General features: G+C 44.9%; 1 protein-coding gene across 1 annotated transcript in view; it reads right to left on the bottom strand.

Moving 5' to 3' along the window:
* The window catches only part of LOC126516547 (tachykinin-like peptides receptor 86C), a 370,138-nt gene that overhangs the window by 297,667 nt on the left and 58,717 nt on the right, over positions 1-13,754 (bottom strand). The window lies entirely within an intron of this gene.

The raw sequence follows: 13,754 nt of genomic DNA, 5'->3' as shown, positions 1-13,754 counted from the left end.
ATCGCCTGCCCCAGAAAATTATTTCACATAACTCCACCTTCTCGACACTTAAATCCGGCTTCGATTGTTAGGGCTGAACTGAATTCTGCGCATAAAGCGAATGCAAAAAATGTCCCTCCCATACGGAGAGTCGCGCAAAACTAAACTATACGAACGATCGCCACTGAAATTTTGGAAAATGCTCGAAAGGATCCTGCATTTGTGTTTAGCATAACTGGCGGAAATGAACACTGTTGCTGTCTGTATGGCCCTCAAGCGAGCCGACCAAGCGCCGAATGGCATGGCCACGGCCTAATTCCGTCTTAACAAGTGAAGTGACAGCCACAGCAAGTAAAATAATGATTATGGAAGTTTCTTTCTGCTTGAGTATTTGATTCATGATTATCTGCCTGACACACATATAATAAACCAAAACTTCTACCTTCATAGGCTGAAATGTCCGCGCCAAGTAACTCGGCAAAGCCATCTTGACTTCCCATCTGAACAGCTTTTACAGTGAAGCTTTATATGGCTAGCCGATTCATCCGTCCCTCTGTCGCCTGTACGCCGAAAACTTCTTCGGCGCAATGTCATGCGCATGCGCGAAAAAGAGAAAGAGATGCGCACGATTAGCTGCGCCAGTAGTGACGTAATTGCTCTTCATCGTAGCCACACGTGCGCGCAGCAGTTTCTCTCTGGCTCTGCAATTGGTAGGCCACGCGTCATACGTGCTCCTCAGGAGCAGGCAGCTTTCGATCAGCAATGCCGCGAGCAGAACCGGGAACGAGCTCATCTACGCCGTGCCGATGCTGCAGCCCGGGCACAAGAACAGGCTCATGCAGCCACGCGCAAGCAGCAACTGCGTACCGATCAGGATCCGGCAGCCTAACAAGCCGTCGTTTAATGAACCGTCCGTATTAACCCTGTGATGAACAATGGGACCGCACGTTTCAGCTTCTCTCGTTAACCATCTGTACGGAGTGCTTAGGCGGCGATTTTTATTATTGGACGACAACGCGAGGCCCCACAGTGCTCTTCAGGAATATCTGCCCAAACGCCATATTCCTGCCCCGATATTTGCAACACCAATCATTGCATGATTACTTTTCTCTTTTGGTGGGAAAGTACTGCTGAAAGGAAAGCCTCATGAAGATGTGGCAGCGACGTAATCTGCGGAGAAAGTGCGGAGAAAATCATCCTCTGTAAAAGCTTTCTCAGCTCACTTCCTCTAATCCAACTCTAACCGCACACCTATTTTCTTCCCGTACTTCTGTGCTTTGTGCAGCTTTTACGTCAAGAACTTCAACCAACTTGTCCAAATCACTATCCTGGCTCTGACTATAAGTTTAACACTATTTCCTTTGGTGCTGTCGGCGACGTTATTGTAATAATTGCTATTTTCGTGATTCGTGTCACAAAAGTTCAGCCGGCATTTGGTCTGTACAGGCACGTAAATGAAGTGGCCGCCCAACTATTTTTGTTTTCATTCCCCAGTCCCATTTCGAAGCAGGTTTTCTTCCATGCTGCTTTCACTGCTAAGGTTGCTTCACCCATATCTATCTGGGCCGCTTCATTCGTCATAGTTTGTGCGCCTCCCAGTGCTAATCTCCAGAGACCTCTCCTATGAATTGGCAATCCCAGATGGAGGTTAGCTTTTAAGCCCAGCACCAAGGTTGCAAATATGAACCCGGAAACAATTATGCCTTTCTATATACCTCTCACTCTCATGCACCTGTAGCATCGTATGTTCCACTACGACCACATTTTGTTGCCTTTCTCTGTAAACCCGGAAACGATTATACCTTTCTATTAGCCCTCACTCGTACACACCGGTAGCATCGTATGTTCCACTGCGACCGCATTTTGTTGCCCTTCTTTTTGATTGGCTTTCTGTGTTCTTTTATGGACCTGATTCCCTCTTTATTCCATACTGCTACGTATATATGCTCATCTGCCCTTGGAATTTCTTTTCCCTGTATTGTAACTGAATAATCAGCCGAATGATCAAGCAGCAAGAAATACGTGTTTTGCGCTCTAAGCATCGAAGCATCTAAGCATCGACTGCTTCTCCGCAAGATCACTTAGGATGTCACCTAACGGCAGAAGCGTGTTCTCAAAAATGTAAAATAAACAGATTCAGCAAGTTTGGCTGAACATGATTAATTTTTAGTCTTGTGATTATTTTTAGGAGTTGATCACGGCAAAAAGTTTCCAAAGCAGTTGCTGAACATTTCAACGTTGAAGAAATTAAGCTTCTAACGCTGCAGCTAAACTTTTTTTATGAACGTAAGTCCTTTATAAGTACTACATAGAACACTGACGCAAAGCAACAAAATAAACATAATGCAAGTAAAAACCAGTAAAAAAAGGAAGGCGCATTTACGCTAAACAGGTACTCCAACCGTTTTACTCGTTCGTCCAGCGACGGAAATATACTAATATTTCATTCATCAGTTAAGTACACAGCAACAGACAAGGATTAAGGTTTATAAGAGAGGTCTGAAATCTAGTAAGTATCCAAATCAAAATAATACAAGCAGCAGTTGTTATATTAGTTTGGTCCCATTAGTCCTATCTTCTTTTTTTCACCATTTAAATTTTTACATGAGCGAATTCCTTCAGTATTTAATGTTATCCTTGACTTAAATGTCGTGACCTATTCTCCATGTAATAATAATTTCGTATTAGCGTATTCTATTTTCATGTCTCAACTTTTGACAAGGCAGGTATTTGTGCTCTGATTTCTTGGTCCATTCGCAGAGTTTGCTCTTAACCTTTTGATGAGACAATTTTTTTTATTATCTTGAAACTTGTTTTTACAATGTGCAAAGCCCGTTTCTGACTATTTGCTGCTATCTGGAAAAACTAAGCCCAACATATAGATATGTCAGATTCTTACATGTCGGAATAATTTTCTGTCTTTCATCAGATGGATTGAGCTGAGGGATCTGTTGGAGAGGTTTAAAACACCTGTCTCTTGCTACTCCCTTTCACTTGTTCATAAGCTAGGGTGCTATGAATGATGAACAGCACCAACACAACACTGGATAACATGGAAAAGCTAACTACTACCTTTTATGAGATATCGCAGTGTACTTCCGGCCATATTCACTATCATAACAACTTGTCTTTTATTTTCAACAATTACACTTTCCTCACTCACGTTACTTTCTTGAACCCGATTATGCTCCATGCTCTTGTGGGAGGAGGGAGGCATAGACCTAATGCCCATATAAACGGTGCCAAAGAAAGCCCTTGTTGCCATGACGAAGACGAGTCCTCCTGTCGAAACATCTTCAGCCTGAAGGTTTCCTCATTTGCACGCAGATGATAACTTTCTAGCAGCTGACATCGCAAGGCCTACATACTCATACTAAACTAGTTTATTTTTTTAGTGAACCTAACCTTTACTAACCTTTACTAGCTACTGACCTGTCTTGAGATCATAAAAATCTGTTAGAAGCCTATGTTAATAATTTCGTTAATAAACTTCTTATTTGCTCATGCCTAGACAGCATTCCTTAAGAATGGACACGTAATATTCGGGGCCAAGGGCATACACCTGGAACTTTCGTTTTGTTCTTGCATTTCGTGCTATGTCATTGGCTCAAGCCGCACTCTCCCTACCTTGTCGTTGGGATCGGTAAGTTCGTACGTGTTAGTATAGATAAGAAAGGAATCGAATCGAGCAATACAAAAATTCTCCCATTATGCTGGAAAATCAACAGGAAACAGCTCTCGCACACTCTGACACTTACTGCCCGGCTCTGCGCATTCCAAAGCGCCACAATGTGTTCTTTCTACCTGCCATGGCCTAGTGGCTATGACGCTGCGCTGAACAAGAAGACAAGATCGCAGGTTCGCGCCCGACCGCGGCATCCGCATTCCGGTAGAGGCGGAATGCAAAAAAGCTCATGTGCCATGCAACAAATTATTGAGAGCCTTAGCGGATGAAGCGTAAGACTAGGGTTGAAGATTAATATGCCGAAGACCAGGCTATTGTCAAATAGCCCGGCAAGAGACCAAGAATATATGATCGGCAGTCAGTCCCCAGACTCTCCACAGGTGTATATTGATTCTACGTCAGTTTACAGATGAATAAAAATTGTTTGGCGCTGATACGGCAGGCATTATCAAATCGTGACCGGGAGCTTACCGCTATCCTTGAAAAGAAAAGTGTAAAGTAATTTTATTCTGCTGCTACTAGCATATGACGCATAAACTTGGAGGCTACAAAGAAACTTTAAAAGAAGTTGCACACCCTGCAATGAGCAATGGAACCAAAAGTCTAGGCGTAACGATAAGAGACAGGACGACAGCGGTGTGGACTTGCGAGCAAACGCGGGTAGTCGATATTCTAGTTGACATTAAGAGGGAAACATGGAGCTGGAGAAGCCATGTAATGCGCAGGGCAGATAATCGGTGGTCTATTAGTTACAGAAAGGGTGGTACGTTAAACGGCCTCTAAACCACCCAGAGGTTTAAATTTAGTTGTGGTGTTACAGTTGTGCATGAGTCGGCAATGAACACGTACCTGAGAGAATTTTTCGCTACGGTGCCGTAATAGCGGCGTTACACGCGTTCAATGGTCGAAACGCGGCGCTCGCTCGTTTCGCTCTTTCTTTTGCTACGCTCCGTTGGTCGGCTGGTCTCGCCTCCTCGCCGAGTGCTCCTCCGAATGTCACGTGACGTACGTCACCGCCAACGTGCTTTCGAAACACTGTTCACTTCCGGTTACCGCGATTCCGCGCTTCCTGGATACCTGTGCTCCTGCGAACCATGCGGCTATGAACCCTGTGTTGCGCGCACGTATGTTGCGCGCCAGGCATTGCGCAAGGCATCATCACGAGGCAGCCGTGTCGCGTCGTTGCGTTTTTCTACTCGGCGCTTTTTCAGCCAAGCACCGTGCACCGATGTCTTCTAGCCATCGCAAAACACTGTCGGACTCTTTTGGCGCTGCTAATCAGACCGCTAAGCACGACTGTGTTGGAACCCGAGCGATTTGGCACTTGCGTTGCAGGCCGTAGTTACCGATTCCCAAGAGCGCACAAGCGAGCAACACGAGGAGGAAGAGCAGGGAGCACGCGTACCTGCTAGCAGACTAACCGGAAGTCGTAGGTTCTTGTTCGACCAATCAAGGACGTCTGCTCCTGGTGACGTCAACAGATGCACCCTGGTTACGTCACGAAGAACGCTGGGGATACCGGAAAGGCCCGGAAAATAGCACGAAATTTTTTTTTATATTGAGGCGCGCCCGCGGCGCGTAGCGCTGCCGCGTTTGGCATCGTTGATCATGACGTCATTCTGAACTCTATGCATGTGTTTACTTGAAATGCTCAAAAAACATCGGAGGTGGTTTAGGGTCCCTTTAAGGGAAGCGCAGTCGTAAAGGCACAAGGTTAGAAGGGCTGATTAAATGACAAAATTTGCATGCACAACTTGGAATCAGCACAATTCAGGGGTAAGTGGAGATCGCTGGCAGAGGCTTTCGTCCAACAGCGGAAGTAAAAATAGGCTAATGATGATGATGAACGTGCATTGGGTGCAGGGTAAAAAACCCCACGTGGTCGAAATTAACCAGAGGCCCCCACTACGGTGTCCCTCATGATTTTATCATGGTTTTGGCGCTTAACAATTTCCTTTTGAGGCACTCCATGCTTTTGCATTTTTCTTTTCTATATTAAATATCAATACCCTGTAATATCTCTTGTAACGTGCGTTTACTAGCGGCCGCCTGCTTGATTTGTCCTGGGATCTTGAACAGGATTGCTCACTGAATGCAGGAGACCGTATACGCCTAACTGCACATTTATTAATTGAAATAAACTCAAACTAAGGCTACCAATAAAGCAAGGCCACCACCTGGTGCAACTTGTGGCAAGACGCCATATTATATTTTTATAGAACAAAATGTTACCATTCACCGGACTATGTTATCTGCACCTCTAAAATATAATCTGTCGACTCATGCAAGTACCTTCACCTTACTGTCTAATATAATCTTTTTTGACGCTTCCCAGATAATGAATATTAAGCTATGGTCGAGGAAAAACCAGACAGACGCGGGGTGCCTGGTGTCCATAAATAGCATTATAACAGGGCCCTCTCAATCGGGCGGGAGTGGGACCAAGCGCCGCTGGCTTTCGATTCTGGAACCGTCGAAACTACTGCTCGCGCACTGTCAGCGTGCTGGCCGTGCCCTCATTGTCTTGTTGTGTCGGATCACTGAGGCACGTAGCAGCGCGCTGCAGGGCCCCCCTTCTAGCGAGGAAGCCGTGAGAACAGGAGGAATGGCGAAGAGCGGGTCGTGGGGGTGAGAAACGCACGCAGCTAGTAGAACTGGCCCGGTCTCGAGGGAATGTGACAGCACCAGTGGCTAAAGCGTCAGATTCAAAGTAGGCAGGCTTTAGACGGTCGACAGAGACCATATCTTCCCTGCCATTGATGAGCAATAGACAGTATTCAGGTGCACGCTAGAGTACCTTAAACGGATCAGCATACGTGGGCCGTTAGGGAGGACGCACATCGTCGGGACGCACCAACACGTGCGTGCAATTTTGAAGGCCAGGGTTGACGTATACACGCCGAGAAGAAAGTCATTGTCGGGAGCGGGGGTGGGGAGGGGAGGAGACGACACTACGCATAGCGCTGAGTAGACGGTAGGCGTAGTCGGAAGCGTCAGCAGTTGCGGTGGGCGAGTCGTCGAAGCATTCGCCAGGTACTCGAAGAGTGGTGCCGAATGTAAGCTCGGCGGCGCTGGAGGAAGGGTCACTGCGAAGAGCTCTTGGGATGCCAAGCATAACGAAAGGAAGGCACTCGATCCATGATGTAGGAAAAGTCGAAACCATGAGTGAAGCCTTCAGTTGGCGGTGAAAACATTCGATGATCCCATTGGACATCCGGCGCTAAGAGGAAATCTTGGTGTGTTTGGCGCCGAGGAGCCGAGATAGACTGGCGAACGATGTTGAGTCACGTTGACGACTGCGGTCGGTCGTAATGGTGGAAGGTATACCGTAGGATTACACACTTCATCTCTCCCGAGTGAATTTAATGCTGTGCTTTTCACTTCTTGAAAACATACAAGTTTTTTATGCGAATATTTTGACTAATTAACCAAAAATTGCCTAGTTATGTTTTTACCTAACTGCCTTAAAAAAATCTTTAGCTCGGGCCTTCTTCTAAGTACATGGGAAAGGAGAAATTGTTTTTCTAGCCAACCACGGCGCCGAATTTGATGAGATTTGTTGCATATAAAAGAGCAGTTTAGAATCTAGTGACTGTTTAAACGATTTTTTTATTTAGGTTGTTGATACTTCATTAAATATTTTGAAATCGAAAATTTTTGAAAAACAATACCATCACGTTTGCAAGCAAGTAACGTAGCAATGAAAAGCTATATCGCTATTCGTAAAACCGCATCAAACAATACTTCTAGAGTGGACGAAATAGAAATATTATGATTGGATCTTATATACATCACTGATGTGAGTACGACTTTTGGAAGCCCCTTGCAAACACTGTAACATATTCCGGGAAGAGATCAATTCTTATATCAAGTTTGTCCACTTTGGATGCTATAACGGGTGCAGTTTACAGAACTGCGATATTTGTTTCTGGTGCACAGCTACAATATCGTAAACTTCGTCGCTATCTACATATTTTAGACTTACGAATTTTCGACAACTTTAATTTAAAAAATCGGACCCTAAATCAATATTCCCCTTCAGACAGTCACTAGAAGTGTTTTCTCAAGTACAGCAAATATTACTAAAATACGCCCGAGGTTTATCTCGGAATGCAGTTTCTGCGTTTTAAATGTATTTGGATAGGTGGCGTTGGAGTTGGGCCTGAGCTAAATGTTCCTCCTAAGGCACATATTGCAGTTTAGAAATCGTAACCTGTGAAACTGCAAGGTGCATCCACATGGAAATAACTATGTGAATGACGCAGTTTTTGAGACATGCGCCATCAAACTTGCGGTAAACATGCACGACACTCACATTTTTAACCAACCGCCGCATTAAAGGGCACTGAAGCGCATTTGAGCGCAAGGGTAACTGGACAGCCAATGTATTTCCTCTCAAAGTTTGGGAAATATTTTGAAACTGGGGTCATCCTGAGAACTTCTTCTAAGTGGATCCGCCTTGCAGACACCTTTGCTACAATTCACAAATTGCAATATCAACTGTAAGGTAATGGTTCAAAAGTTAATTAGTGATTTGTGTTAATTATACAATTATACATTACGATTTCTGGTGCCAATACCACCCTCCTCTTTCAGCAGTTCAACTGAGGAATTAGAATTGTGCTATCTGCTACATGTCATTTTTAAAATTTAGTAAATTTCTTCGCAGAAACATGCAGTGTAGAGACCGTGGAGCCCAACTGGAACTCGCAGACTCTTCCTGTAGTTGGCACGACCATCCAATACTCATCCGCCGCAGTGGCTTAGGGGGTATGGTGTTGGGCTGCTAAGCACGAGGTCGCGGCATCAGATCCCGGCCAGAGTGACTGCGTTTCGATGGGGGCGAAATGCAAGAACGCCCGTGTCCCATACATTGGGGGCACGTTAAAGATCCCCTGGTGGTCAACATAAATACGGAGTTCTCGAGTACGGCGTGCTTCATAATCAAATCGTGGTTTTGGCACGTAAAACGTCCAAATTCAACTGAATTCCAGTACTCTGCAAGAAATGCGCAGCTAGTTTTGGAATCGGGGCACGTGCCACCCTATAATGATATAATTTTTTCATTATTTATATAATAAATGAATAAATTAAATTTATTATAATATAAATTATAATAAATTAATTAGCCCGTCCAGTTTGTGTATATAATAAAGTTTTTCTACTAATACTAGTTTTATTTATTCTAATTATAGTTACAATACGCCAGTCTTTCTGAAATTAAAAGCGAAATCAAGTACCACTGACATGGACCGTACAGGCCACGTTTTTACTGCGCCTTTAACAAATTCAACAAATTTTAGTGCTTCTGTGGATAATTTTGTGTAAACCTCGAAGCAGTTGTTTGCCCTGTGCCTGCACTAACTGCTGACAATTTCCACACTTTCTTATTGAAGACTGTCCGTGACAAGAATTACCTTCCCACCGACGACTTGCCCTGCTCAGAATCATTTAGGTTGAAAAATATGACAAGAAAAGCAGTCGCTGGCCCTCGTCTCATGCCATATACCTGGTGCCTTTGAGGAGGGTTTAAATATGAAACGAGCGTCCTTTTTCAGCTTTTCGTCGGACCCGCCGTGGTGGCTTAGCGGATATATGGCATGGCACTGCTAAGCACAAGGGCGCGGAATCGAATCCCCGCCGCGGCGGTTGCATTTGGATTGGGGCGAAATTCAAAAACGCTTGTGCGCCGTGACGTTAAAGATCCCCAGACGGTCGAAATTAATTAAGAGTTCCCCACTAGCAATGCCTCATAATGAGATCGTGGTTTTGGCACGCGAAACCCGAAATTTCTTTTTGTTTAGGAAATGATATATTTTTTAAAGTTTTTAGTCTGCAAGGTATAGTCAATGCAGGCATGATTGTCACTCAATCCCTCGCTTGTCGCTACATAGCAGAGGCACAGAAGTTCAGGCAGGTTTGCGGGCTCCCGGTTAAGCACTTCGAACATGCGCAACTGCGCTTCAACTCGCCGGCTACGCGCAGGGAAGCGCGAGAGACGTTCTGTTAACGCGTCCTATGTTTTTCTAATATATGCTCCTTGTTTATTCAACGGCTTCTCGTTCGGTGCATCTTCATTTCACTCACGTGCCGAGCACATTTACGTTGGCCGAGTAGAACAAGCTTTTCTGTGGCAAACGAGTCTGATGGAACAGGTACGATCTTAAACAAACTGTGGAATCAGTTGAACTTTGTTCCCTAGCACGACTGCCTTACGTTTGAGGGCGCTTTTTCAAAAATATTACCAGGCCTAAAACGAGAAATACGTTCAATATGCAGGCGAATTTTTATGATTAGAATTCACTACAATATTGTGTGTGTTACTAGTAATGTGTAATAAATTGTCAGACAGTAAAGTAAGGGTCGGACACGTGGCGAAGCGAAAAGGAAGCTTTCAATTCCTGATGCCGGCGCTGTCCATCCTTGTCACATCCGAGATCTGTTCATGCTTGCTTTTGCGTGTATGGTACCGTGCTTGTTATTTGAATTTGTAATCGAATGTTCAATGCAGTTTATACAGCCGATAAAAACTATGAACCTTACTGCATGTAGTTAAGAAAAATTATGGGGTTTAACGTGCCAAAACCACTTTCTGATTATGAGGCACGCCGTAGTGGGGGACTCCGTAAATTTCGACCACTGGGGTTCTTTAACGTGCACCTAAATCTTAGTACACGGGTGTTTTCGCATTTCGCCCCCATCGAAATGCGGCCGTAGCGGCCGGGATCCGATCGCGCGACCTCGTGGTCAGCAGCCCAACACCATAGCCACTGAGCAACCACGGCGGGTTACTGCATGTAGTTGTCTGATACTTTGCCGTAAGTATCAATGCTTTGCTTTTTGGGTGAAGCTTCGACTTTCTTGCTTATTTATTTCATTTTTCCTTCGCTTTCGTTTTGTGCTCACGTATCTTGAGTGTATACTATATATATATATATATATATATATATATATATATATATATATATATATATATATATATATATATATATATATATATATATTTGCCTCGAAAGTAAACTTCAGATTTGCGAGTCCAGTGCATGTTCGGTCGGTTTCTTGCTCTCTCGTTCCTGTCTGCGCGCCCTGTTCTCCCCAATGGTGAAGTTACAGATACCTGCCCAAGTGTCAAGATTTATTTTCCATTTGCACTTTATTGACGGATATTACGCTCATGTAACTGCAGCGTTCTCCAAAATATGTGAACAAAAGTGTGTAGCACTTGGATTTTGCTCGAGTCTAGGACTTCGAGAAGGTATCTTTAACCATGTCAATGAAGAGCCTTTCAAGTGGCACCATTGTAGCTATCATCATCGGCACTGCAGCAGCGTGCCTCATTACTGCCGTCTTGCCTCTAGACGGCTATTGCCTCACACAGTGTGCGTGCCCGAGGCGTCCTTTTTTCGCTTTGCAGCAATTATTGTACCGCGCCGTAAAACACCAGATAAAGCAATGGTGGCTGCAGCAGGAACCCTTTCTATGAAGTCGATGGCCCGCGGCGTCATCTGTACCATGTGCTGCTTCAGTCATCGGTATGTTGTACTGTTCAGACCTTTTATTTTTACTCACAGCGACGCGGCATCCGCCTAGCTGAAGTCGTGTTATCGGCAGAGGAAACGAACGCTGCCATAACCATTAAACGAGCAGGCGCCGGCAATGCCGTTCGTTTCTCTCCGTGACTCTGCGGCACGGCGTATCGGTCTCATCGGCCACGGGACCTGATAAAAGGTGCGTCACTTATTGCCTGCCACCTACTGCTTCGCTAAGTAGGTCCATGCTATAACGATGCGGATAAACGCCGTGTTGCTGTGCCTGCACAGGAGAAGCGCTAATGAGAAAGCGACATGCTGATATCAATCGGGCTTCGCGTTCTGCGTAAGTATCGAGTCAGAACAGTCGTTACCGGCCTTCGGTGTGAGTAAATTGTTACACGTTGAACATACCTTGTCGGCGTGCTGATCTTGCTCCGCAGTAAAAATCTCCAATCTAATGAATCCTCTGTTCCGTTTGTCGCATTGTGCACAGAGAGAACTTTTCAAGCGAAGCTTTCCCCTCCCTCTATGCCGGTGTTGGCTGCAGGATGTTGTTGTCTTGCTTATTATAGAGCTTGGGCCTCTGGGCATGTGACACTGGCTTTCTGCCAGAATAGGCTACTTGCGATGGGTCACGGGATAGGTGTGACGAGGCATGTGGTACTGGGTATGTGATCTGCTTGGTCAATATCCCAGCATAAGCATGTGCCACTATGTAGGTGACCCGTCTCGATAGCCCAGTGTCGATGGCATTGCGCTACAGAGCTCAAGGTTGCGGGTTCAAATCCTGGCCGCGGCAGCCGAATTCCGATGGGCGCGAAATGCGAAAATGCCCGGGTATACTTTGGTTTTGGCGCACTTTAAGGAACGCCAGGTGTGTCAAAATAATGCAGAGTCCTCCACTACTGCGTGCCTCAAGATGAGATCGTGACTATGGCACATGAGACCGTTGCATTTAATTTTAACTGTGTAGGTGCCCGAATAGACAGGCAGAACAAGAGGCAAGAAGTGAGGAAGTCGGCAACACAAATTTGAACAAGTCAGCTACAGACAAGTGAACAAGTCGGCATCAAAGGCAGCAGAGGGTGGAGGAAAACGCGAACGCAACAGAATGGGACCAGACCGTGTATTCAGCGAAGATTGTTGAGCAACAGGGAAGTGATGAAGTCAACAACAGAACATTGAAAAACAGGAGCACAAGGAAGTGAAGAAGTGGGAAACCAAATCAGCTCATTTTTAGCAAGTCTACGCAGTCGGTAATCTTACTCTGTGGCGAGGTAAATGTGATTATTATTAGCAAATATGAAATATTACAGCAGGTTGCTGGAGTTGAGTGTATCATCGCGTAATAAAGACGATGCAATAGCACGAAGTACACGCTGTACTTCATAGCCCGTTTGACAGAACTGACACAATCAAGTATGTACGAAGCATTTTAGCCTGCTTTGCTCTTAGCTCAATGCCTATCCGTCTTGTCTGATCATGAAACGGACTCTAGATGATGAAGCGAAGACAGTACACGAGAACTTGCAATGCCTGCGATACTCGAACAATTATCTCAGCAATGATGTGCCCCTTCACCTGTTTCTCCACTTCACTAATCATCATTATCCACGCAATGAAATATTGAAACCCACCAGTACAAATTCCCATCAACTTTAAGACGCAAAATGCTCACCACCTTCTGAGGAAACAATGCTGTACTAGAAATCTGAATACCAATTCTGAGGGGCTGGGCCGCATGGGGCAGATTCCATGAGTTTAAATAATAAGCACTAACCTTTAACCGCGAATCCGCGTGAAATAATGGCGCCTGGCAGAAGAGAACAGACTAAGTAAAATGTTGTGCACTAGAAATAGTTTTGCAAACTAGAAAAGAAAGCAGCACCATATGGTGTCATCTACGAAGAATACTTGCAATAATATGAAAGCGCAGTTCGGACAAGCTTATACAAAAAGAGCGTGCAACCACTAGCCACGACTCGGACCTGCTAACATATTTTCCGGTAAAACCTTACACATACATCTCCGCTGTATAGCTACAAGCTCATTTTATGGGAACACGGCATCAATGCGCACGATTCGTAATGCGTAAAGAATGCGCGACGTAACGAATAATTCGTCATGATGCGTAATGCGCAACGAATTAAAAAATATTAATTTCAACTACTGCCAAGTAGCGCTAGCTTTGTCATTGGCTACTGTGCTTATTGAAGTTAACTTCCTCGATGCGACGATGTGCATAATACGCGGAAGACTGAAAACAACTAGTTTTCGGAATATGTACTAATGGTCAGTAATATTAAGATTAGGCTAGTCATAAACGGCGTCCCTGCAAATGAGGACTCTTTGTAAAACAAGCAAAATGCATAAGTAATGACGACTGCAGTGACCCCATCTCTTTTTAGAATCAAAGTATAGTTTGATCAAAGTATATATTACTAGCTGAACGCAATTATCTGCTAATGCTGCTAAGTCAGGCCTCCAAAGGCGCGAACAAATCAGGACGGCAGTGGCTGCAGTAGCCTAAAGAGCACTGTAAGCAGTTGCTACCCTCC

Source organism: Dermacentor andersoni, chromosome 1, assembly GCF_023375885.2.
Source record: "Dermacentor andersoni chromosome 1, qqDerAnde1_hic_scaffold, whole genome shotgun sequence".
In the NCBI taxonomy this organism is placed as follows: domain Eukaryota; kingdom Metazoa; phylum Arthropoda; class Arachnida; order Ixodida; family Ixodidae; genus Dermacentor; species Dermacentor andersoni.
This window is presented reverse-complemented; position numbering and strand designations above follow the sequence as displayed.